The sequence below is a fragment of the Aythya ferina genome (assembly GCF_964211825.1).
Source record: "Aythya ferina genome assembly, chromosome: 10".
NCBI lineage: Eukaryota > Metazoa > Chordata > Aves > Anseriformes > Anatidae > Aythya > Aythya ferina.
Genome location: NC_140306.1, coordinates 22,784,796 through 22,812,077, shown reverse-complemented (window position 1 = coordinate 22,812,077; position 27,282 = coordinate 22,784,796). Strand labels below are relative to the sequence as shown.

At 44.7% G+C, this 27,282-nt stretch overlaps 1 long non-coding RNA gene across 6 annotated transcripts; it reads right to left on the bottom strand.

Annotated features, from left to right (window-relative positions):
- Positions 1-27,216, bottom strand: LOC311441862. Of its 6 annotated transcripts, none has more exons than XR_014696294.1 (4): positions 26,940-27,216; positions 13,961-14,097; positions 10,945-11,018; positions 1-1,019 (listed from the first exon to the last, which is right to left on the bottom strand). It is a non-coding gene; the product is annotated as an uncharacterized lncRNA (long non-coding RNA). The 6 variants fall into 6 exon arrangements; XR_014696297.1 differs by having other exon boundaries at positions 1-1,014; positions 26,940-27,212; XR_014696295.1 differs by lacking the exon at positions 1-1,019 and adding an exon at positions 9,560-10,327 and having other exon boundaries at positions 26,940-27,214.
- Positions 27,217-27,282: the final 66 nt, after the last annotated feature.

Here is a 27,282-nt window from a genome sequence, read left to right as displayed (position 1 = left end):
AGTAAGGTTAAGGGTAATTGTACGAGTAATTGCTAGGGTAAGTGCAAGCGTAAGTGTACATGTAAGTGTTGTTGTATGGCTTATGATAAGGGTGTGAGGAATGTTTTAACAATTCGTGTCCATAAAGAACAATTCTGTTTGAATCCTGTCTGCCTCTGGGCCCTGCACTGGCAATTTAATTCTTGAACCTCAGCTGCAGTGTGTCCCAGTCTCCCCCTCATTCTAGTCAATTTATCACTCCTTAAATTTATGAACCTGTTTGCTTTTGTTATTCCGGACTTCTATTTCTAACACTGCTATAGATGTGTCTGTGAATGGCTGGGGAAGAATGTTTTAATTACTCGTGAAGCTGTTTGTGTTTGATGTCTGGGAGTTTCAGAACAACTGATAACAACTAGTGACTGTTATGGGATACTATGCGGATCTTTGGTATCTGGTTAGGGGGGCCGAGAGATTAAGAGGAAGGAAAAAGAAGCTGAAGGACGGCTGGGAGACAAGTCTTGAAGAGAATGTTCTATAAACTTGGTATGGTGCCAAGTAAGTACAAAGGGGGAGAGGAAGACTACGAGCCTTCAGCATGAAAGACCCCTAGAGACCCCCAGAAGAGACCCCAGAGGAGACTGCGCATGCTCCAGTAGGAGGGACTGCACCCCGGAAGCTAATTTTAATAATCTATTTTTTTTAGAAGTAGTAATGAATATGTATTAGTCTAGGAGCATAAAAATCAGCTGCTTGATGTAACTGGTGTGCGTCCTGGTGGAGCGGAGACTCCCGGTGCACCCAGCGCTGTTTGCTTACCTCTATTCCTTTATATTCTTTCATAGAAGACAGCAGAGATGCTTGTGGATACCGTCCAGTTGGATTCTGGATGAATTCGACTGATTCGTAAGATACCGTCCGGTTGGGTAAAGGTGCGGTTGCTAGTGTTTGTGTGTGAGAGTGTAACTGAGACTTCTAAAGTCCGTGTGGAGGTCTTTTTGTTTTCTCACCAGTTCTAATCTCCTGTCGGGGGTGCTGGGCTGGTGAAGAGAGGGATACGTGGGTGGGTGATAGGTCCTAAACCCCCTGCAAGACACTCTCACTAGGGGCAACCAAGGACTGTGGGAATTGCCACTAGTAAAATTCCCGGATGGGTCAGATAAAATCGAAGACCAAGGACCAGAAAGGGAGCAAATTACCAGATATATGACCAAAAAGTCCATTACGAATAATGATTAGAAATTGGAACAATAGGGGCCCCAGAAAATTAAAGAGTAAATTAAAAATGATCCTGTATTATATGATAGAATGACCAAAAGAACTCTTAAGACCCCATGTATTTTGATCCAAGGAGGACGGGGTCTGTCAGGCTTTGAACATTAATAGTAGAATACCCATGGATCCAGAAAAGAGCAAGCTGAAACATTGGAATTAGAAATTTGAGAGCAATTGATTAAGAATGAATATGTGCTACATTTGTGCCTGTGCTGCACTTATACCACCAGATAACAGGAGCCTCTCGGACCCCGAGAACCAGATCAAAAACAACCTCATGGTTCGGACTTTAATCAAGGGGTCTGAGATAAGGAGGACTGCTCACAAAGGGACAGCTTAGGAATATGTATATGTATAGGAATGTTCATGTATATGTAACTCTTTACTAGAGCAATTTGCCACGTTAGGCGTGCACGACTTTGGTGGGACTACCCGCCCCGTGCTGCATGGAACTGAGTAAACATACCTACTTTACAATCTTACTGATTGTGGAGTCAGCTTTCTGTGAGTCATTTTGGTGAGCCAGGCAGGAGACACTCTGCTCGGCTGCGGGATCGGCTGCAGCGCAGACGCCCCTAGGTGCACCCTGAGCGTTTTTGCTCGGAGGGGACTCCACTCTCAGCTGCTCACCGCAGGAGCAAAGATCTCCTGAAACTGCAGACAAACGGTATGTTTTCAGCTGCTGGAGGGATACTAACTGGAGTGTTAATAATTGTATGTGTTTTTATGTATGTATTTTGTGTTGACATTTTGTATATTGTAATATTTGCATATTGTATGTATTTTGTGTTGAAAGTATTTGTGTAAATGTAAGGGTTTGAAACAAAGTGTTACAAGTCACTTCACGAAGAACACAGTCAGAGACAATACTTGTTTGGTTGGTTATCATTCTAAATTATATTCCTGTGGTATGAATGAGATGTGCTGGAGGCCTCCGTGTGCGATTGTGCTGTGTGAGTGAGACGCAGCGTTGCTGCAAAGCGAGTGCAGAGTTCCGATCCGTTGTTCCGTACTCTCCACAAGGGGAGTGGGCAGAGACGAACGAAGTGCTTGACAGACTGAAAAGAAGTGCTGTTTTATCCAAGTTTTGAGTGGTGGTGCCCAGTGTATCTTGTGTATCTTGTGTATCCTATTTTTGCTCTTAAATGTTTTGACTGTGACAAGAAAAAGGCAGGAGCATGATATGACATGCTTTCTGCAACATATGAGGCCTGCACAGGCCGAGACCTGGACTCGCTGAGACCTGAACAGGCCGAGAGACCGGAGCGGTGCCGAGAGACTGGAGTGGCGCTGGGAGACCCGAGACACTACGGAGGGACTACCACTGGACGGAGAGAGCCCTGAGAGACGCTGCAGAGCCACGGACGGCTCTGAGACACAGAATAGACCGGACAGAAGCCGGAAAACGCGGGGAATTGAAGTAATTGCGGGACATCCAAGATCGAGTTGCTACGGGAGACCAGAGGCGTCAGTGGACACCGGTAGCCGACCCTCACCGTGTGGCCAGTCGGCACAGAGCAGAGGGGCGGACATCAGGACCCTGCAGCCTGTCTGACGTAACCATGGAGGCAGTGGCAGCAGCGGCTGTGCTGCTTCACTCTAGCATTCTTTTTATAAAAGGTTTATCTTGCAATGCAAAAAAGACTATTAGTCCCCAGATCGGTGTTATAACTGTTACTAATGACGACTAAGCTCTATTGCAGGGCAGGAGTGCAGAGACGCAGATTACACTGCCAAATGACCACCAGCAGGCTCTTTCACAAACCTAAGGTTGCAGCTGGCACTGCCTGCAGCCATATAGCAGACGTTACACTCTCTTTCCTAACTAGTAATCATGTGTCTCATCCATTTGTGGTGAATGGTCAGTGGCAAAAAGAAAAGGAGGATGCCACTGACACTAACAGCATGGGTAATAGGAGTAGTATAAGTGACACAGGTGACGGTGCGAGGCGAGGCGCTCTGCCTGCTGCTCGCCTTCGCCTGACTGTGCACTGCTGCCGACGGTGCTAGAGTAAAATGTGAAGACTGCTCAGATGGCAGTGATGAGAGTGTTTGTGTGAAGAAGATGTGTGAAGAAGATGTGTGCTGAATCTGACTTTGTGTGCAACGGTGGTCAGTGTGTGCCAAACAGATGGCAGTGTGATGGGGATCTGGATTGTGAAGATGGGTCTGATGAAAGTGCTGAGCTGTGTCATATGAGAACAGTGTCATGGGAATGTGATGGTGAAAAAGACTGTGACAGTGGAGAAGATGAAGAGAATTGTGGCGATGTGATAGAGATCCTTACTGTAAGGATGGAAGAGATGAAATTAACTGCCCTTCCTGGACCTGTAGGCCAGACCAGTTCAGATGTGAACTGTGTCCATGGGAGTAGGCAGTGCAGTGGTGTGAGAGACTGTCTGGATGGCACTGATGAAGCAAACTGTAACAATGTTATTCAGTGCTCTGGACCTGGCAAATTCAAGTGCAGAAGTGGAGAATGCATAGATATCAATAAAGTGTGTAACCAGCAGAGAGACTGCAAGGACTGGGGTGATGAGCCCCTGAAGGAATGCAACATAAATGAATGTGACTGTCCAGCTGTGAAACTGTGGAGATAGTGATGAATGCCAAAACCCTGTAGTCAAATCTGTATCAACCTGAAAGGCTATCAGATGAATCCTGCTACAGGAACCTGGAAAGGGCCATATGGCAAAGCAAATTAAATAACTGTTATTTAACTTGTCAGAAGATAAAAAATAAAGTGTTTCAACAAGCAGTCACGGGAGGGAAGAATCACTGAACCCTCGATGTGAGGGACTGTACCTTGTTTTACTGACTACTGAAACAGCTGTGAGAACTGCAGAAAGGGACCCACGCATCCAGAATAAAAGGACCAGTAACTACTGAAACTTGGAGGGTTGAGTCCGCTCCTGGGAAACTGAAACTCAAGCTAAGGGAGAACTAATATTCTGGCAACGAGGCTCTGCATGAATTAAGGATGCCAAATAAAAAGGACAAGCCTAAAGGGAGAAAAGGGAGAAGGCAAGACTGGGGCAGGACCCTCCACTGTGGTGTGTATGGTCTACCGAGGGAGGCAACCCCTATCGGTATTGACTGCCAAATGAGAGGGCCTCGACCGGACTTCTCCCACACTAAGATCAGGTTGTCCCGAGAAAATAACATAAAAAACCTCTTTTTTAAACCTATATAAAATTGTGATTCGTTTTACAGGAGCTGGATCACCCTGACAGGCCGAACGGTAACACAAGCCTGAATCGACCCTGAAGGCGTTTGCCTATTATGATCCAGCTACATGGGCAGAAGACAGATCCTGGGGCTATAGGACCTCAGTATATATACTTAATAGAATAATTAGGTTATTAGCTGTAATAGAAATAGTTATAAATGATGAGAACTGATCTAAATGAGTTATAAAGATGAGAACTGCTTTGTATCAAAATTGCCTAGCTTTGGATTGTTTGCTAGCACAAGAAGGAGAAGTCTGTGGAAAATTTAACTTTAGTAATTACTGTTTAAAGATTGATGAAAAGGTGTTTCTTCCTAGTAACTGATAGAATGTTATGTTCTGGTTTAGGATGAGAAGAATGTTAATAATATGCTGATGTTTTAATTGTTTTTAATTGTTACAGAGCAGTGCTTACACCAAGCCAAGGACCAAGCCAAATTCAGCTTCTCACTGTCCTGCCAGCAGGCAGGCTGGGAGGAGGGCCGGACTGCTCGGGGTTAGGTTGGGCATCAGACAGCAGGTGGTGAGCAATTGCATTGTGCATCACTTGTTTCGTACACATTATTACTAGTAGTACTATTATCATCATTATTGTTATTATCTTCTTGTTTTTATCTCAACTCACAGGCTTCACTTTCCCATTTCTCTCTCCCATCCCAGAGAAGGAGGGGGGAGGTGAGCGAGCAAACACAAACCTGGAAGGATATGGAATGGGATTTATTTTCATGGCTGCCTGGTGGACCATGGGTCAAAAGAGTGTTATTTTTATTGTTATGTGGTGTAATTACGTTATTATTTGTACCTTGTATGATACCTTGTCTTACATTATTAATACACCGGGTGATAAATAGTACATTTGTAATAACTTCATTAAAAAAAGAAGGGAATATGTCAATTATGATGCTTAAGAATTGGACCCTCCAAGAACAAACTGATGAAATCCAATTATTAATAACAGAAGAGACACGAATTGGGGATGTTAAAAAGAAGATAAGGGATTGTGAGGAATGTTTTAACAATTCGTGTCCATAAAGAACAATTCTGTTTGAATCCTGTCTGCCTCTGGGCCCTGCACTGGCAATTTAATTCTTGAACCTCAGCTGCAGTGTGTCCCAGTCTCCCCCTCATTCTAGTCAATTTATCACTCCTTAAATTTATGAACCTGTTTGCTTTTGTTATTCCGGACTTCTATTTCTAACACTGCTATAGATGTGTCTGTGAATGGCTGGGGAAGAATGTTTTAATTACTCGTGAAGCTGTTTGTGTTTGATGTCTGGGAGTTTCAGAACAACTGATAACAACTAGTGACTGTTATGGGATACTATGCGGATCTTTGGTATCTGGTTAGGGGGGCCGAGAGATTAAGAGGAAGGAAAAAGAAGCTGAAGGACGGCTGGGAGACAAGTCTTGAAGAGAATGTTCTATAAACTTGGTATGGTGCCAAGTAAGTACAAAGGGGGAGAGGAAGACTACGAGCCTTCAGCATGAAAGACCCCTAGAGACCCCCAGAAGAGACCCCAGAGGAGACTGCGCATGCTCCAGTAGGAGGGACTGCACCCCGGAAGCTAATTTTAATAATCTATTTTTTTTAGAAGTAGTAATGAATATGTATTAGTCTAGGAGCATAAAAATCAGCTGCTTGATGTAACTGGTGTGCGTCCTGGTGGAGCGGAGACTCCCGGTGCACCCAGCGCTGTTTGCTTACCTCTATTCCTTTATATTCTTTCAATAAATCCTATTTTTTTATTTAATCCTAATTTGAATCCTGAGCCATTTATAACAAGGGTTAGGTTAACTTTAAGGTTTATGTTAAGTGTAAGTGTAAGGGTAACGGAGACAGTAAAGGTAAGGGTAAGGGGAATGGTAAAGTTAAGGCTACAAGTACGTGTTAGGATATGGGTTATGGTAAGGGTAAGGGTTAGGGTAAGGGTAAGTGTTAGGGTAATGGTTAGGGTTAATTTTAGGGTTAGGGTGAGGGAAACATAAGGGTAAGTGTTAGGGTAATAGTTAAGGGTAAGGTTAAGGTTAAGAGTAAGTGTAACTTTTAGGGTAAGGGTTAGGGTTAATGTAAGGGTCAGGGTAAGGGCTGGGGTAAGGTTTAGGGTTAGGGTTAGGTTAAGGGTAAGGATTAGGGTAAGGGTAAGGGTATGGATAAGGATAAGTGTAAGTGTTAGGGTAAGGGTAATGTTAAAGGTAACAGTAAGTGTAAGGAGAAGGGTTAGGGTAAGGGTAAGAGTAAGGGTATTGGCAACAGTAAGGGTGAGGGTTACAGTAAGGGTAAGTGTAAGGTTTAGATTTAGGCTAAGGGTAAGTGTAGCAGAAAGGGTAAGGTTTACTGTAAGGTTTAAGGTTTCGGCTTCGGTTAAGGGTAAGGGTAAGGGTAAGGGTAATTGTACGAGTAATTGCTAGGGTAAGTGTAAGCGTAAGTGTACATGTAAGTGTTGTTGTAGGGCTTATGGTAAGGGTAAGGTCAAGGGTAAGGTTTATGTTAAGGGTAAGCGTAAGGGTAACGGATAGAGTAAGGGTAAGGGTAAGGTTAAGGGTACAAATATGTGTTAGGGTATGGGTTATGGTATGGGTAAGAATTAGGGTAAGTATAAGGGTAAGGGTAAGTGTAAGGGTACAGGTCAGGGTAAGGGTTAGAGTAAGGGTTAGGGTTAGGGTTAGGGTTAGGGTAAGTGTAAGGGTTAGGGTAAGGGTTAGTTTTAGGGTTAAAGTCAGGAAAACTTATGCGTAAGTATTAAGTTAATGTTAAGGGTAAGGTTAAGGTTAAAAGTAAGTGTAAGGTTTAGGGTAGAGGTTAGGGTTAATGTAAGGGTCAGGGTAAGGGTTGGGGTAAGGTTTAGGGTAAGGGTTAGGTTAAGGATAAGTGTTAGGGTAAGGGTAAGGTTAATGGTAACCGTAGGGTTACGGTAAGGGTAAGAATAAGGGTATGGGTAATGGTAAGGGCGAGGGTTAGGCTAAGGGTAAGTGTAAGGTTTAGATTTAGGCTAAGGGTAAGTGTAGCAGAAAGGGTAAGGTTTACGGTAAGGGTAAGTGTTAGGATAAGGGTAAGGTTTAGGGTTAGGTTAAGGGTAAGGGATAGGGTAAGGGTAAGGGTTACGGTAACGGTAAGGGTAAGGGTTACGGTAAGGGTACGGGTACGGGTAGAAGTATGTGTTAGAGTATGGGTTATGGTAAGGGTAAGGGTTAGGGTAAGGGTAAGTGTTGGGGTAATGGTTAGGGTTAATTTTAGGGTTAGGGTGAGGGAAAAGTAAGGGTAAGTATTAGGTTAAGGTTAAGGGTAAGGTTAAGGTTAAGTTTTAGGGTTAGGGTTAATGTAAGGGTCAGGGTAAGGGTTCAGGTAAGGTTTAGGGTTAGGGTTAGGTTAAGGTTAAGTATTAGGGTAAGCGGAAGTTGTATGGATAAGGATTAGTGTAAGGGATAGGGTAAGGGTAAGTGTTCGGGTAAGGGTAAGATTAATGGTAACCGTAAGTGTAAGGGTAAGGGTTAGGGTAAGGGGAAGGGGAAGGGTAAGGGTAGGGGAAGTCTAAGGTTATGGGTCAGGGTTAAAAGTTAGAGTAAGGGTTAGGGTTAGGGTTAGGTAAGGATAAGTGTTAGGGTAATGGTTACGGTTAATTTTAGGGTTATGTTGAGGGAACATAGCAACAGTGCGCGCAGTCGCAGAATATACCAGGATGTGCTGAGTAATCCCAGAATTAGCAAGGTATAAAAAGGGACCCTGGCAGGGGTGAGGTGCGTGCCGTTGGCGGAGCTGAGACTCCCCGGCTGCCCAGTGCTGTTTTGCTTGATGTTTGCTTACTCAATAAATTCCTTTCTATGATTAATACAATGCTCTCTGAAAATTAATTAAGGGGGCAACTTATAACACTTTGGACGCTCAAAACCCAAACCCAAAAACTTTGGACGCTCAAAACCCTATCCCGAAAACAGGACGCTCAAAGCCCTAACCCAAAAACATTAGGACGCTCCAAGCCCTAACCCAAAAACATTAGGGCGCTCAAAGCCCTAACCCAAAAACATTAGGACGCTCAAAACCCAAACCCAATAACTTTGGATGTGCAAAACCCAAACCAAAAACATTATGACGCTCCAAACCCTATCCGGAAAACATTAGGAAGCTCAAAGACCTATCCCAAAAACTTAGGATGCTCCAAACCCTATCCTGGAAACATTAAGATGCTCAAAACCCTATCCTGAAAATTTAGGACGCTCCAAACCCTATCCTGGAAACATTAAGATGCTCCAAACCCTATCCCAAAAACTTAGGACACTCCAAACCCTAACCCAAAAACATTAGGATGCTCCAAGCCCTAACCCAAAAACATTCGGACGCTCAAAACCCAAACCCAAAACATTAAGATGCTCCAAACCCTATCCGATAAACATTAGGAAGCTCAAAGACCTATCCCAAATACTTAGGACGCTCAAAACCCTATCCTGGAAACACTGAGATGCTCAGAACCCTATCCTCAAAATTTAGGACGCTCCAAACCCTAACCCAAAAACATTAGGACGCTCAAAGCCCCAACCCAAAACATTAGGACGCTCCAAACCCTATCCTGGAAACATTAAGATGCTCAAAACCCTATCCTGAAAACTGAGGATGCTCATTACCCAGACCCAAAATATTAAGATGCTCAAAACCCTAACCCAACTACTTAGGATGCTTGAAAGCCGATCCCAAAAAATTAGGGCACACAAAAGCCAAACCCCAAAAATTAAGATGCTCAAAATCCAAACCCCCAAAATTAGGATACTCAAAACCCTGGACCTGGAGAAACTAACCTGAAAAAAACAAAACAAAACAAAACAAAAAAAAGATCTTAAAACCCTAACCGTAAATAACTGACCAAAAATAAAACCTTAAGACTCTAACCCTAAAAAACATATCAACACTACAACCCAAAAAACTCTAATACCCTAACACGCTAACCCTGAAACCCTTAAAACCCTAACCCCCAAATCCTTAAAACCCTAACCGTTAAAACTCCAACCCTAAAAACCTTAAAATCCTAAACATAAACCCTGAAACCCCTTACCCTGAAACCCAACCCTAGTGCCCAATCCCTGAAACCTTAAAACCCTGAATCAATCTGTAGCAAATAGCATAGGCTGAGTCGAGGATCTCAGTACAGTAGCATTATTATTCGAGATTACAATGGCGGGTGTCCCACAAGCAGGAGGGTGCCTACTAATTCCATACACAGTTTATACACTTTTTTTTTCTGCCGAGGACCGGGACCCTCCCCTGTTTCCCCTTTAACTGTGCTATTCAAGGTTCATAATCTAGCTGGTGCTTCACAGAAAATACACAGCTGCTGGCCTGTTACAAGTCACATTTCTTTTGAGGTTTTTACTCTTTGAGGTGGTAATGTTTCTTACGCCGTGATTTCCACCTAATTGCTGTAAGGATTCTGGTTGTCTGCGTTTTACAAGGTTGTCTGTTATAATAAATAAAAGTCCCAAATAGGATTACAATCAAAGTTTACAATTCACTGAATGAATAGAGGTAAGCAAACAGTGCTGGGTACGCCGGGAGTCTCTGCTCCACCAAGACGCGCACCAGTTATACACCAGTTACCTCCCTTAAGGGATATAGAGAAGCCCTCTCAGATACATCCGTCCTACTTCTCCTGCATGCGGCCGGAGGTCGGTCTAATTCTGGTGCTGTTGGTGGTGGAAGCTGGGGCAACGGTGGTACTGGTGGCGATACCACAGCCACCGGAGGGGGAGCCGCCGGGAGTGGATTGTTAGGATATGGAGGTGGTAGCTTATCCAACGGCTCACGTTTATCTTCTTTTTCTTTTTCATGTTCTTCTTGTTCTTCAAATTTCTTACCTGCTTTTAGTGTAAATATTGAGGCTGGAAAAGGACCTGAAGTCCTCCTGATCCATAATCCTGCATAATCACTTTCTTCCTGGCTAAAAGCTTCCTTTGAATTAACATGGATATTTAAGGCCTGGCAAATCCAGTCTTTGAAGGATCCAAAAACAGGCCAAAAGACATGTAGTCTTAAAGGCTCCTTTGGCCATTCTGTCACATAATACTGGACCATTTTTAATTTACTTTTTCCTTTTCTGGGGTCCCTATCATTCCAATTTCGAATCGTTATTCCTAATGGACTTTCTGGTGGTATGACTGGTAATTTGCTCCCTTTCTTCCGGTCTCTGGTCTTCGATTTTGTCTGACCCATCTAGGAATTTTACTCTGGCAATTCCCACAGCCCTTGGTTACCTTAGTAAGAGTGTCTTGCAGGGGGTCGAGGACCTATCACACACCCACAAATCCTATAGGAATCCCTTCGGTCCTTCACCGGCCAAGTCCCTCACGGGAGATTGGAACCGCGGTTAGAAGACCTCCACAATCGCTTCGGAACTAAGTTCCATCTCAGTCACACTCTTACACACACAGGCAACCGAACCCCACCCAACCGAACAGTATACGCTTTAAATGCTTACGACTCCGTCATCTTCGTTCGGATCTTCACACACACAATTATGGGCAAAATATAGTGCTGCAGCTGGCAAGGGAGCTGAAAAAAAGAATCAGAAACTTTGCTTACCTTTATTCAGGTTCAAGATGCCATTAGTTCCGACCTGACTCAAACAGCAGCCACCAAATGGTGGGGGTGCCTCTCCTAGATCAAACCAGAAATCAGGAACCAAAGCCCTCCCGGACGAGCGCCCGCTTGTAATAAATGACTGGGTCCCAAATAGGATTGCAATTGAAATTTACAATTTATTAATTGAATAGAGGTAAGCAAGCAGCGCTGGGTGCGCCAGGAGTCTCTGCTCCACCAAGACGCACACAAGTTACATCAGGCGGCTGGTTTTTATGCTGCTACGCTAATACATATTCATTACTACTTCTACAAAAGGCAGGGTTATTCTAATTAGTTCCCAGAATCCAAACCCTCCCACTGGTGCAGGCGTTATCAGTCTCCGGTGGTCCCTCTGGGGGCCGCTCGTACTGAAGGCTCGTAGTCTTCCTCCCAGGCTTTTCTCTTGTCCATCTCCTTTGTCCATCTTGGCTGGATGGCAGACACTTGCATAGTGTCCCATGCAACAGTTGTAATAGTTAGCAGTTATTCTGAAACCCCTTTGTTCTCTTATCCCCTATTGACCCGAATTGCTGGACCATTCCTTTGCAAGATACAAGAACTATATATATTAACCACTCTGGTTTTCTCAGACTTTTCATCATATCATGCGGCCCTAGCATTGTTCCATATTGACACGAATCAGATGAACTCATTTCACACTGTTAAGCTGTCTTATCACTGCAAGCATATCTCAATACCACCTTCCTTCCCTCTACAGGATGTAACTGCGCAAAAACAACATTTTTATTCCCACAACCTTGATCCCCTTACCCTGAAATCCTTATTCCCCTTAAACCTAACAACTCTAACCACAACCCTAACCCTTATTATCAACCCCCTAACGCTAATGACACTGACCTTAATCCAAACCCCAAACTGCCCCTAACCCCAGACAACCAACAACGAAACACACACACACAAAGATGGAAACTACAAAAAAGGCAAAACCCACGATACAGGCCCCAAATCACAAATACACAACCAAAATGCTACAGAAAAGCCCCAGATGCAGGCCCCAAATGCTACTGCTAGGCCTCAAAAGCTCAAGATGCATCCCAAAGCAAAAATGCAGGCCCCAAACGTTACAGAAAAGCCCCCAAACCCAGGCTGCACAAGTCTACAAGCAGGCCCCAAACTGCCAACAGAAGCAGGCACCAACCACACCCAGATGCAGACCCCAACTGCCCACAAGCAGCTCCTACCCCACCACCCCCTCCCAAGAACTGGACTCCACCCAGACACTGGCCCAAGACCCGGACCCGACCCCCGCCAACCCCCCTACCCTCCCCCCGACACAGGTGTACAAGCAGCTCACAACCCGCCCCTTCAGAGACCGGCCCCACTCCCCCCACCCCCCCCAAGACACGGGATGCGGAGGTGTACAACCAACTCCCAACTCCCTCCCCCTCAAAGGGAGGCCCCAAAGACCCCCAAATGGAGGCTCCTAGAGTGAACAAACAGCTCCCAACTTCCCCAGGCACAGGCCCCCCCCCCCCCCCCCCCAAACACAGGCCACAAAGGTGTATAAACAGCCCAGACCCCCCTCCAAGACCATGGCCCCTATAGTGTACAAGCAGCTCCCAACCACCCACAGATGCAGGCCCCAACCCTTCTCAAAAGGGAGGCACCTAGAATGCATGAGCAACTCCCAACCAGCCTAAACATAGGTCCAAAAGTGCACAAGCAGCTCCCAACCCCCCTCAAATACAGACCCCAAACCAGTTCCCAACACCCCTGAGACACAGGCCCCAACCGCCCCCCCAGACACAGCGACCCAAATTCTACAAGCAGCTCCCAACCCCTGCCAGGCAGGCCCCCTACCCTATACAAGCAGCTCCCAACCCTCCCCCCCCCCCCCCGAGGGAGGCCCCCAAGGCCCCCACAAACACAGGCCCCTACAGTGTACAGGCAGCTCCCAGCCACCCCCAGATGCTGGCCCCAAAGTTGTACAAACAGCTCCCAGCCACCCTGCAGAAACAGATTCCTACATTGTACAAGCAGTTCCCAGCCCGCTAGACACAGGCCCTGACCCCCCACACATGCAGGCCCCAAAGGTGTACAAGCAGCTCCCACCCCTCCCCCAGACGCAGGTCCCAAGCCCCCCCCCCCAAACACAGGCCCCTACAACCAGCACCCAACCCCCTACCCCCGATGCCAGGCCCAAAGGTGTAGAAGCAGCTCCAAACCTCCTCCCTCAACCCAGGCTCCAACAGTGTACAAGCACCTCCCAACCAACCCTCCCCTTCCCCCCCCCCCCCCCCCGCCCCCCGACACAGGCTCCAAAGGAATACAAAGAGCTCCCACCCCTCCCCCAGATGCTGGTCTCAACCCCACCCCGCCCCCAGAAGCAGGCCCCAAAGGTGTAGAGTCAGCTCCCAACCCCCTCAATGCCGGCCCCAAGGGTCTACAAGCAGCTCCCCCCTTGCCCCCAGATACCGGCCCCCAGACACAGACCCCAAAAGCCTAATCACAGGCCCTGAACTCTAGAGGCAGGCTCCAAAACCCAGGACAAAGCCCCACTGGTTCGAGACAGGGCCCAAATCCCAGACACAGGCCCCAAACGCTAAACATATGCCAAAAAAAGTATTAGTGCTGGTGCCAAATGTTACAGACAGGCCCCAGAGCCCGAGATGCTCAAGGCTGAGATGTAACTTGGCTTTCTGAATTACTGGAAAGCAGCTTTCATTCTCAGATAATTGTGTGCAGGCTAGATAGGATGGGGCTTCAGGCACCTCTTCACCTGAGGAAACACACTGCCATCAGGCACCGCTGTGCCAGACAAGCTTGTTCTGCTAGAACACCCTACTCAGATGCACTGTGGCATTCAAGTGAACTGCTTTCATGCAAATATAACGACTGATGTTACAACCCACCTTGCCTGTGGCACCTGATGAACAGAAGAGTAAGCCACCGCAGCGCTTCAAAACCATCCCTGCACATGCCGCTCCTTGTCGCTCTCTGGCCTTATCTCATATCCTTATCCACTTCTGTGGAGAGCCTGCCACGGCACCTGCAAAGCAAGACGGACACCTTTCATAGTCACCTTGTGCTACTTGGTCGTTCTGCTCCAACCCAGCTCATGACCAGCCCCTCTTCTTACACAGCTCTTCAGAGTGCAGTTTGCTCCTTTGAGCCTGTGCGAGACACCTGTGAAAGAAAAAGAAACGCATAGGCCGATGCAGCATCCAAAGACACAGCACAACTAGGTAAGTTACTCTCATCTGCTCCCTTACCTCTGCCGCTTACCAGCCCCCGAGGCAGATGCTTCAATCTACCCTCTTCAAACAGCTACAACACCTCTAAAAGACAAAGAGGGGATGCTTAGAGGAACAGTGAGACCTACAACACAACAACTGCTACATCTGTTCCTCACTCACCTTGCCAGAGGCAGCTCTGCGTGTGACATCCCAGGTTGTACACTGCGTTACCTAACCCTTACTGTAACCCTTACCCTAAACCTTCTCACCCTTACCATTACCCAAATCCTTACCTTTACTTTTTCCTTACCCTTACTCTTTCCTTTAACCATAACCTTACCCTTACCCTATACCTTACTCCAACCCTTCCCCTTACCTTCCCCTTCCCCTTACACTTAACCTAACCCTTACCCTTCTGCTTCCCCTAAAACATATCCTAACACATTCCCTTACCCTTAAACTTAACCCTAACCCTTTCTATTACCCTTACACTTACTCTTGCCCTAATCCTTGCTTGCACCCTTACACTTATCCTAACCCTTACCCTTACCCATACTCAAACCCTTACTCTAACCCTTACCCTGACCCGTACCCTTACCCTTACCCTTAACCTAACCCTAAACCTTAAACCTTACTTTAAAGCTTACCCTTTCTGCTACACTTACCCTTAGCCTAAATCTAAACCTTACACTTACCCTTAGCCTAACCCTCACCCTTACCATTACCCATACCCTTATTCTTACCCTTACCGTAACCCTTACCTTTACACTTACGGTTACCATTAACCTTACCCTTACCCTAACATTTATCCTTAACCTAACCCTTACCCTAAACCTTACCCTTACTCTTAACCTTAACCTTACCCTTAACATTCACCTAATACTTACGCATACATTTTCCTGACTTTAACCCTAAAACTAACTCTAACCATTACCCTAACATTTAACCTTACCCTAACCCTAACCCTTACTCTAAACCTTACCCTGACCTGTACCCTTACACTTACCCTTACCCTTATCCTCACCCTAATTCTTACCCATACCATAACCCATAACCTAACACATATTTGTACCCTTAACCTTACCGTTACCCTTAACCTTACCCTTACTCTTACTCTATCCGTTACCCTTACGCTTACCCTTAACATAAACCTTACCCTTGACCTTACCCTTACCATAAGCCATACAACAACACTTACATGTACACTTACGCTTGCACTTACCCTAGCAATTACTCGTACAATTACCCTTAACCTTACTATTAAGCTAACCCTAAACCTTACCCTTATCCTAACACTTACCCTTATCCTAAACCTTACCCTTTCTGCTACAATTACCCTTTGCCTAATTCTAAACCTTACCCGAACCCTCACCCTTACCTAAATCTAACTAAAATCTAACCATTACCCTAACCCCTCACCCTTACAATATACATATTTTTACCCTTTACCTAAACCTTTACCCCAACCCTTACCTTGACCCTTACATTAACCCTAATCCTTACACTAAACCTTACACTTACTCTTAACCTTAACCTTAGCTGTAACCTAATACTTACTCTTACGTTTCCCTCACCCTAACCCTAAAATTAACCCTAACCATTACCCTAACACTTACCCTTACCCTAACCCTTACTCTAACCCTTACAATGACCCGTACTTTTACACATACCCTTACACTTACCCTTACTCTTAAACTTACACTAACCCTTACCCTTAACTAAATCTAACCCTTACACTAAACATCATCCTTACCCTTACCATTATCCCTTCTCTTACCCTTATCCTAAACATTTCCCAAACCCTTACCCTTACATTAAACCTAACCCTTACCATAACTCTTAACCTTATCCTTAAACTTAACCTAATACTTACCCTTCCGTTTCCCTCACCCTTAATCTAAAATTAGCCTAACCATTACCCTAACACTTACCCTTACTCTAACCCTTACCCTGAACTTAAGTGTAAGTGTTAGGATAACGTTAACCTTAAGGGTGACCCTTAAGCTGATCCTTAATGTTTATGGTTAGGTTAAGGGTAATTGTACGAGTAATTACTAGGATAAGTGTAAGCGTAATTGTACATGTAAGTGTTGATGTATGGCTTATGGTAAGGGTAAGGTAAAGGGTAAGGTTTATGTTAAGGGAAAGTGTAAGAGTAACGGATAGAATAAGGGTAAGTGTAACGGTTAAGTGTTAGGGTAATGGTTAGGGTTAATTTTAGGATTAGGGTGAGAAAAATGTAAGGTTAAGTACTAGCTTAAGGTTAAGGGTAAGGTTAAGGTTAAGAGTAAGTGTAAGGTTTAGGTTAAGGGTTATGGTTAATGTAAGGTTCAGGGAAAGGTTTGGGGTAAGGTTTAGGGTTAGGTTCAGCTTAAGGGTAAGGGTTGGGGTAAGGTTAAGGGTATGGATAAGGATAAGTGTAAGGGATAGGGTAAGGGTAAGGGTTAGCGTAAGGGTAAGATTAATGGTAAGGTTTATGTTAAGGGTAAGCGTAAGGGTAATGGATAGAGTAAGGGTAAGGGTAACGGTAAGGTTAAGGGTACAAATATGTGTTAGGGTATGGGTTATGGTATGGGTAAGAGTTAGGGTAATGTAAGGGTAAGGGTGAGTGTAAGGGTATGGGTCAGGGTAAGGGTTAGAGTAAGGGTTAGGGTTAGGGTAAGGGTAAGTGTTAGAATAATCGTTAGGGTTAATTTTAGGGTTAGGGTGAGGGAAACGTAAGGGTAAGTATTGGGTTAAGGTAAGGGTAAGTGTAAGGTTTAGATTTAGGCTAATGGTAAATGTAGCAGAAAGGGTAAGGTTTACGATAAGGGTAAGTGTTAGGGTAAGGGTAAGGTTTAGGGTAACATAAAGGGTAAGGATTACGGTAAGGGTAAGGGTACGGGTAGAATTTGTTAGAATATGGCTTATGGTAAGGGTAAGGTTTAGGGTAAGAGTAAGGGTAAGTGTATGTGTAAGGGTACGGGTCATTGTAAGGGTTAGAGTAAGGGTTAGGGTAAGGGTAGGTGTTAGGGTAATAGTTAGGGTTAATTTTAGGGTTAGGTTGAGGGAAACGGAAGGGTAAGTATTAGGTTAAGGTTAAGGGTAAGGTTAAGGTTAAGAGTAAGTGTAAGTTTTAGGGTAAGGGTAAGGGTTAATGTAAGGGTCAGGGTAAGGGTTAAGGTAAGGTTTAGGGTTAGAGTTAGGTTAAGGTTAAGTTTTAGCTAAGGGTAAGTTATATGTATAAGGATAAGTGTAAGGGTAAGTGTTAGGGTAAGTGTAAGGATAAGGATAAGTGTACAAGTCAGGGTAAGGTTTAGAGTTAGGATTAGGGTTTGGGTTAGGGTAAGGGTAAGTGTTAGGGTAATGGTTAGGGTTAATTTTAGGTGTATGGTGACGGATAAGAAAGGGTAAGTAGCAGGTTAAGGTTAAGCGTAAGGTTAAGGTTAAGAGTAAGTGTAAGTTTTAGGGTACGGTTTAGGGTTAATGTAAGGGTCAGGGTAAGTGTTTGAGTAAGATTTAGGGTTAGGGTAAGAGTAAGTATATGGGTAATGGTAAGGGTAAGTGTTAGGGTTAGGGTAAGTGTAAGGTTTAGATTTAGGCTAAGGGTAAGTGTAGCAGAAAGGGTAAGGTTTACGGTAAGTGTAAGTGTAAGGATAAGGTTAAGGTTTAGGCTTACGTTAAGGGTAAGGGTAATGCTTTGGTAAGGGTAAGAGTAAGGGTAAAGGTAAGGGTTACGGTAAGGGTAAGGGTACTGGTAGAAGTATGTGTTAGAGTACGGCTTATGGTAAGGGTACAAGAAGCTCCCCCCCCAGAGACAGGACCCAAAGGTGTACAACCAGTTCCCAACACCCCTGAGACACAGGCCCCAACCCCCCCCCCAGACACAGCGACCCAAATTCTACAAGCAGCTCCCAACCCCTGCCAGGCAGGCCCCCTACCCTATACAAGCAGCTCCCAACCCTCCCCCCCCCCCCCCGACGGAGGCCCCCAAGGCCCCCACAAACACAGGCCCCTACAGTGTACAGGCAGCTCCCAGCCACCCCCAGATGCTGGCCCCAAAGTTGTACAAACAGCTCCCAGCCACCCTGCAGAAACAGATTCCTACATTGTACAAGCAGTTCCCAGCCCGCTAGACACAGGCCCTGACCCCCCACACATGCAGGCCCCAAAGGTGTACAAGCAGCTCCCACCCCTCCCCCAGACGCAGGTCCCAAGGCCCCCCCCCAAACACAGGCCCCTGCAACCAGCACCCAACCCCCTACCCCCGATGCCAGGCCCAAAGGTGTAAAAGCAGCTCCAAACCTCCTCCCTCAACCCAGGCTCCAACAGTGTACAAGCACCTCCCAACCAACCCTCCCCTTCCCCCCCCCCCCCCCCCCGCCCCCCGACACAGGCTCCAAAGGAATACAAAGAGCTCCCACCCCTCCCCCAAATGCAGGTCTCAACCCCCCCCCCCCGCCCCCAGAAGCAGGCACCAAAGGTGTAGAGTCAGCTCCCAACCCCCTCAATGCCGGCCCCGAGGGTCTACAAGCAGCTCCCCCCTTGCCCCCAGATACCGGCCCCCAGACACAGACCCCAAAAGCCTAATCACAGGCCCTGAACTCTAGAAACAGGCTCCAAAACCCAGGACAAAGCCCCACTGGTTCGAGACAGGGCCCAAATCCCAGACACAGGCCCCAAACGCTAAACATATGCCAAAAAAAGTATTAGTGCTGGTGCCAAATGTTACAGACAGGCCCAAAAGCCCGAGATGCTAAAGGCTGAGACGAAACTTGACTTTCTGAATTACTGGAAAGCAGCTTTCATTCTCAGATAATTGTGTGCAGGCTGATTAAGGAGGTATTGGGGAGGCAAGGACAATCCCCAGACAAGGACTGTATATCTCGAAACAAGACACTGGAACTCATGATAAGGAAGCGGCAGGCGGACAGAGAAACGAATGTAAGGACTATAACTCTCGAAACTGGACATTGGAATTCATTATAAAGATACAACAAACGGGAGAATTAGCAACAACCAGCTCTTGCAATTAAGAAACATGCCAATTCAGCAGATTCCTGACCAAAGGTGAAAAGTACACTGTGAGGAAGACTCGGGGTCTTCCTCCCAAAGACCCCTGCCCACGTCCCAAAGACCCCTGCCCACAATTCTTGGAAGGCTCTGCACAGGCGCAAGGTGCCAAAAGGCTAATTAGCATGAGAAGCGAGGGAAGGCGGGGATAGGTAATGCGTATGTATAGGTGCTTGTAGAATATTGATAGATTGATTGTATAAATTCAAGACTGCTTTCTGCTTTGGGTATGCACGATAGGTGGAGAGATCCCCCGTGCATCCAGCGCTGCAATAAAGAATATACCACTTAAAGGAATTTCGGCTTCGATCTTTGAATCAATTTGGCGACCCAGATGGGACAACCTCTCTGCCGGACCGCAGGACCCGCTGGGAACAGGACTCCCTAGGGTACCCCCGGGATTTCCCGGAGGGACTCCTCGACTCACCGGATCACTGCGGAGGCAGACAAGGACCCCATCATTGTAAGTGAGTATATTCTCTATTCTGGTTTGGTTTTCTGGTAGACCGGTCATCTGGAACTGTCTGTAAGTCAGAAGGTGATCTTCTGCGAGGCAGTGTTTGGTATATACTTTGTGGTTAGCACCATAAGTACATGTTTGGGGACCTTAAGGAAGGAGCTCGCTTTAAGGTCCGTCTGGAATTGTGCTGTCTATTTCGGTTTTCTGACTCATGGAGTATGGTATTTAACTCTGGTTATTGTTACTGCGATTTTGGCTATTTTCCTGGTGGTAATAGTAGGTTCGTGGCATTGTTATAAGAAAGATATCGTTACGGTGTTACACAGTTCGGTTTTCTGACTTATCGCATGTGGAATTTGACTCTGACTATTGTTACTGTGATTTTGGCAATATTGCTGGTAATAGTAGTTTTGTGACATCGCTACTGAAAGATATTGCGTGCCCGTATTTTTGTGAGTGATACGTTTTGTGATACGCTTTTGTAAGTAACATGTGTATTCTGAAAGTGTAAACTGGAAACTGGGGGGGCAAACAAGCAGTGAAATTTTAAAGAAAAGTGTGTTAGGATGTGTTTTAAGTCACTGGAAGGATATTGGAGGATCTGCCGGTGGAAGTGTGAACAGGAAAACATTGATAAAATATCGTAATCAGTGGTGGCCGCTTTATAAGCTGGAATGTGGAGAAAAGTGGCCCCTAAATGGAACTTTAAACTATAATATTTTGCTACAGTTAATGTTGTTTTTTGAGAAGCAGAACAGGATGAAATGTTGTATACTGATGTTTCAGCATCTTGGTGGGAAAAGGTAGGGAATTAAGTTGGCCCCTGACTGAACCTTTGATGTTGGCATTAGAGAAGTACAGGCTGGAGAAAGATAAAGGAAGTGTTAAAAGGGTTGTTGAAAGTGTTAAAGGTGTTTGAAGTTGAATGAGCAGGGAAAGAGGATGTAGGAATGTTAATAGTTCTGCCTCTGCCCGAGGCAGAGATCTTAAAATCATGGGTGTTAGCCCTTTAGGGCAAAGGGACCATGATTGGTCTGAGAGAGTTGTCACAGAAACAGAAAAGAGGTCAACTCTTAAAACAACCTGAGTTCATGTGCGAGCTCAGATTGCTGATGGGACCGTTCAGGGAACTGTGGACAATTGCATTCCCCTGACCGACCCCCACTAAGACCCGAATCATCCTGAAAATCATGAACGGTTAAGTAAATACTAAAACCTGGATGAATTGGGAATTGAGAATATGCTTCCAACAAGGTCTAAAAGAAAGCCCTATGGAATTTTTGGACCAACTCTGAAATGTAATGAAAATAAATAAATAAATAAATAAATAAAACAAAACGGTTTGGACCTGGCTTTGGAGGACAAATTGACTAGCCTTTTCCTAGGGTAATCAACCCCTGATTTCAACAGGAATAACGGGGACCTGGGGAATCTACCCTAGCGGATCCTCCACTGGTTATAATGAAGCTAGGGGAGGAATGGAAGTGAAATTTCTTATTGCTATGGGGCAACGTATTCAGTTCTAAATCAAGCATTAATGCCTTCACAGAATTATTATGTTAGGGTAAAAGGTGTGTCGTGGTTTAACCCGGCCGGCAGCTAAACACCACGCAGCTGTTCGCTCCCCCTCCCCCTCCCTCTCTGGGACGGGGGAGAGAAATGGAAAGTGAAGCCCGTGAGTTGAGATAAAGACAGTTTAATACGACAAAATAATAATAATAATAATAATAATAATAATAATAATAATAATAATAATAATAATAATAATACAATGATGATAATAGTACCACTACTAATAATGTGTACAAACAAGTGATGCACAATGCAATTGCTCACCACCCGCTGACCGATGCCCAGCCTAACCCCGAGCAGTCTGGCCCCCTCCCCCTGGCTAGCCACCCCTATGTATTGTTTAGCCTGACGTCAGATGCTATGGAATACCCCTTTGGCTAGTTTGGGTCACCTGTCCTGGGTCTGTCCCCTCCCAGCTCTTACTGCACCCCCAGCCTGCCTGTTGGCAGGACAGAGCAAGAAGCTGAGATGTCCTTGGCTTGGTATAAGCATTGCTCTGCAACAATTGAAACATCGGGGTGTTATCAGCACTCTTCTCATCCTAAGCCAAAACATAGCATTCTCCCAGCTACTAGGAAGAAAATTAACTCTGTTCTAACTGAAACCAGGGCAAGGTGTAACCGAAAAGGCTTATTTTTGTGAACCTTTGAAGTACAAGTTAGGGAAACAATGGGGCATACACAGATTTTTATCTATGCCTAGCTCCTCATGGGCACTCTTAGGTAGAGATTTATTAGAGCAAGTAGGAGCAGAAATTGTCTTTGAAAAAGGGAAAATGGAATTAAGAACAGGAGAAGAACAACTAATAAATGTGTTAAGCTTGGCACTAATACAAACTGACCCTAAAAGTGAAATACCTTTAGAGATCACAGATCAAGTATGTCCAGGAGTTTGGGCTACCGAAGTCCCTGGAAGAGCTAAAAATGTGACCTTAATAATTATTAAATTAAAGCCAGGAGAGAAACCCGTTAAGGTTAAGTAATATCCTTTGAGGATAGAAGATAGGAAAGGAATTAAAGAGATAATTGATCAGTTTTTACAGTATGGATTATTGATTGAATGCGAATCAGAATCCAATGCACCCATATTGCCAATTAAAAAGGCAGATGAAAAAGCTATAGGCTAGTTCAGGATTTGAGGGCCATAAATAAAATCACTGAGGATATACATCCAGTAGTGGCAAACCCTTATACTTTGCTGACTAAATTAAAGAATAGTCAAGTCTGGTTTACCGTACTGGATTTAAAAGACGCCTTCTTCTGCCTAGGCTTAGCCACAGAAAGCCAAAACCTATTCGCCTTTGAATGGGAAAATCCCGATTCGGGCAGAAAGACGCAGCTTACGTGGACATTACTACCTCAAGGATTCAAGAATAGCCCCACTATTTTTGGAAACCAATTAGCAAGGGAACTCGAAACATGGATACCTCCGGACACTGAAGGTGCTTTGTTACAATATGTAGTATGTAGATGATCTCTTAATAGCTACCGAGACTAAAGGGAGTTGTATTCAATGGACTATAAGTCGTCTTAATTTTCTGGGTTTAAATGGATATCAAGTCTCTTGACAGAAAGTCCAGCTGGCTCAACAAAGTGTGACCTATCTGGGATTTGACATTTCGGAAGGACAACGAGAACTAGGAACTGAACATCAGGAAGTCATTTGCCGGACTCCAGAACCTCAAATGGTAAAGGAGCTACAAACCTTTTTAGGAATGACAGGTTGGTGTCGCCTTTGGATTTATAATTATGGACTATTGGTAAAGCCTCTATGTGAATTGATAAAGATTAACCAGTCAAAGTTAGTCTGGACTGGAGAAGCACAAAAAGTCTTTAAACAACTTAAACAAGAATTGATGATTTTGAAATATCAAGCAATATTGGTAGAACAGGACGACGTGGAAATTGTGATAATTCATATTGTGAATCTAGCCTCTTTTCTTAGTGATGCTCCGGCACAAGCTGTGATTCACGATTGTTTAGAAACTCTAGAGACTGTGTATTCCAGCCGACCAGACCTTAAGGAGGAGCCCATGGAAGATGCGGAAGAAACTTGGTTCACGGATGGGAGCAGTTTTGTTACGCAAAGACAACGTAAAGCTGGATATGCTATAACAACTACTCAGCAGGTAATCGAGTCTAAGCCTTTACCCCCTGGAACATCAGCTCAAAAGGCGGAGATAGTTGCTCTCACGAGAGCATTGGAACTGGCAGCGGGAAAAAGGGTAAATATTTGGACAGATTCTAAATATACATTCGGCGTGGTACATGCTCATGGAGCAATTTGGAAAGAACATGGATTGCTGACCGCTCAGTGAAAACACAAAGTATGCTGAAGAAATTTTAAAATTGTTAGAGGCTGTAAAACAACCAGAAAAGGTAGCTATCATGCATTGTCAGGGACACCAAAAGGGGAACACCGATTTTGAAATTGGAAAATCGATTGGCAGAGGCTAAGCAGGCAGCTGAAATAACTGAGGTGAAGGCATTGTCTTTGATACCAGACGGTAAAATCCAAACTATATCCAAATTATACAAAAGAAGACTTAAAATTAATTGAAGATTTGAAAGGTAAAATGAAACCAGATGGATGAGTATATTTAAAAGATAACCCCATAGTAATACCCTCTAGTTTGACATGGCCCATAGTTCTTACAGAACACAATAAAACGCACTGGGGAGCTGGCACACTGCATAAGAGCCTGAGTCAGACATTAGTGGGACGATATGATAAAACAAGTAACTCAAAAATGTAGCATTTGCTTACACAATAACCCCAATACCAAGGATAGAATAAAATTTGGAATAACCAGTAAAGGAAATTATTCGGGGCAACAGTGGCAAATTGATTTTTCAGAACTCCCTAGAAAAGGGGGGTATCATTATTTACTGGTTCTGACTGACACGTTTTCAGGAAGGCCTGAAGCCTTTCCCTGTCGAACAAACAAAGCAAGAGAAGTGGTTAAAGTCTTGTTAAATGAAATAATACCATGCTTTGGGATTCTAGTAGCAATGTCTTCTGATAGAGGTTCACATTTTTGTGCACAAGTGGTAGAACAGATAAGTAAGATTCTAAAGATAGATTGGCAACTGCATACTCCTTATAGACCACAGGCAAGTGGACAGGTAGAAAAAATGAACCATTTAATTAAACAATAAATAGCTAAAATTGGATAAGAAGCTAATTTGTCATGGCCTCAATCCCTCCCTTTAGCATTACTTGGAATTAGAGTTAAACCTAGAATAAAAGGAAATTTGAGTCCCTTCAAAATCTTATATGGAAGGCCATAGCAATTTCTATTTAGTGGAGAGGACCTAACGCAGTTAGGATCAGAATATTTATATGCTTATATAACTGAACTTCAGAAACAATTAAATAAAGTACATACATTTGTTTTAGGGACCAGGGCTAGAGGGTTGGATCAACCAATCCACCCCTTTAAGCTCGGGGATTATATATATATAAAGACTTTTTCAGGACAACCCGTGCAGGAAAAATGGAAGGAAAGTGGATGGGAGCATACCAAGTATTACTGACAACACACACCGCCGTTAAGATTAAGAAGCAAGCAGCTTGGATCCACAATTCAAGGGTGAAGAAGGCCCCGGCGAGGATATGGACCACCACTCCAATTGGACCAACAAAATTACGGTTTTCCAGATCCTAATGATTGCAGGGGTGCGGTTCTCGGATTTGGGGTGGGCAACTTGGGATGAGAACTTACACCTGACCTTAATACAAACAATTTCTCAAGTAACTAATAAGACGAACTGTTGGGTATGCACCCATCTGCCACAGCATGGGAATAAGGGTGTATCGTTAATTGGGATTCCCTTGCCTGCAAACTTATCTTGGACTAATTTGTGGGAAAACACGTCTTGGGGTCGAAAATATTAAGCAGTTTTGGAACTAGAAGTGAGTAGCTTCATGCCGTTAGAATCCTATTATGTATGTGTACAAAGGTGTAACCCGCCTAAGGGTATAGGAAAACAGCATTGTATAAATACGGATACTACTTATGTGGGAAATCAGACATCTTGTAATTGAACAATTGATATTAGTACGACTAGCGGCTGGGCAAATTCAACCAGCTGGACGGTTCCAGAAGGAAAAGGGTGGTATTGGCTATGCAATGATACAGCCCGTAAGGTCTTGCCTGAGAATTGGAAGGGAACTTGCACTCTTGGAGCGGTAGTCCCCAATATGACAGTACATGATGTAGTGCCTCGAGGTTACTTGAGAAATCATATCCGGAGAATCAGATGAAAAATTAACAATCCATTGGTAGAGAGACACACCCCTTTTCATAGTTTTGTGCGATGGTTTATCCCATGGTTAGGAGTGAGTGAATTGGAAAAGGCAATAGTTAATATTTCTGCAATTATAGAGAAGTTAGAAAACAAAATTCTGGATGCTATAAAGGCTCAACAAGAAGAGATATCTAGTTTATCACAGGTAGTGTTACAAAATCGGATGGCCCTAGACTTGTTACTGGCCACTCAAGGGGGAGTCTGTACAGTAATAAACACAAGTTGTTGTATGTATGTAGATCAGAGTGGAAGGATCTCTACCGACCTGGAAGAAATATGGAAGCAGACCAGGATCCTACATGAGATCAGTAAAGATGATCTTTCATGGAGTTTTAGTGAACTATGGAATAAGTTAACCTCCTGGTTGCCCAATTTCCAATGGTTGAAACAAGTATTCATTGCTCTAATCGTATTAGTAGTGTTAGGAATATTTGTGTGCATGTTGTTTAGATGCCTGCTTTGTTGTGTTACTGTAAATAATGAAAGTATCTGATGCAGAAGAATTTGCATGGGAAAAGAAAAGGGGGGATTGATTAAGGAGGTATTGGGGAGGCAAGGACAATCCCCAGACAAGGACTGTATATCTCGAAACAAGACACTGGAACTCATGATAAGGAAGCGGCAGGCGGACAGAGAAACGAATGTAAGGACTATAACTCTCGAAACTGGACATTGGAATTCATTATAAAGATACAACAAACGGGAGAATTGGCAACAACCAGCTCTTGCAATTAAGAAACATGCCAATTCAGCAGATTCCTGACCAAAGGTGAAAAGTACACTGTGAGGAAGACTCGGGGTCTTCCTCCCAAAGACCCCTGCCCACGTCCCAAAGACCCCTGCCCACAATTCTTGGAAGGCTCTGCGCAGGAGCAAGGTGACAAAAGGCTAATTAGCATGAGAAGCGAGGGAAGGCGGGGATAGGTAATGCATATGTATAGGTGCTTGTAGAATATTGATAGATTGATTGTATAAATTCAAGAGTGCTTTTTGCTTTGGGTATGCACGATAGGTGGAGAGATCCCCCGTGCATCCAGCGCTGCAATAAAGAATATACCACTTAAAGGAATTTCGGCTTCGATCTTTGAATCAAGGCTAGATAGGATGGGGCTTCAGGCACCTCTTCACCTGAGGAAACACACTGCCATCAGGCACCGCTGTGCCAGACAAGCTTGTTCTGCTAGAACACCCTACTCAGATGCACTGTGGCATTCAAGTGAACTGCTTTCATGCAAATATAACGACTGATGTTACAACCCACCTTGCCTGTGGCACCTGATGAACAGAAGAGTAAGCCACCGCAGCGCTTCAAAACCATCCCTGCACGTGCCGCTCCTTGTCGCTCTCTGGCCTTATCTCATATCCTTATCCACTTCTGTGGAGAGCCTGCCACGGCACCTGCAAAGCAAGACGGACACCTTTCATAGTCACCTTGTGCTACTTGGTCGTTCTGCTCCAACCCAGCTCATGACCAGCCCCTCTTCTTACACAGCTCTTCAGAGTGCAGTTTGCTCCTTTGAGCCTGTGCGAGACACCTGTGAAAGAAAAAGAAACGCATAGGCCGATGCAGCATCCAAAGACACAGCACAACTAGGTAAGTTACT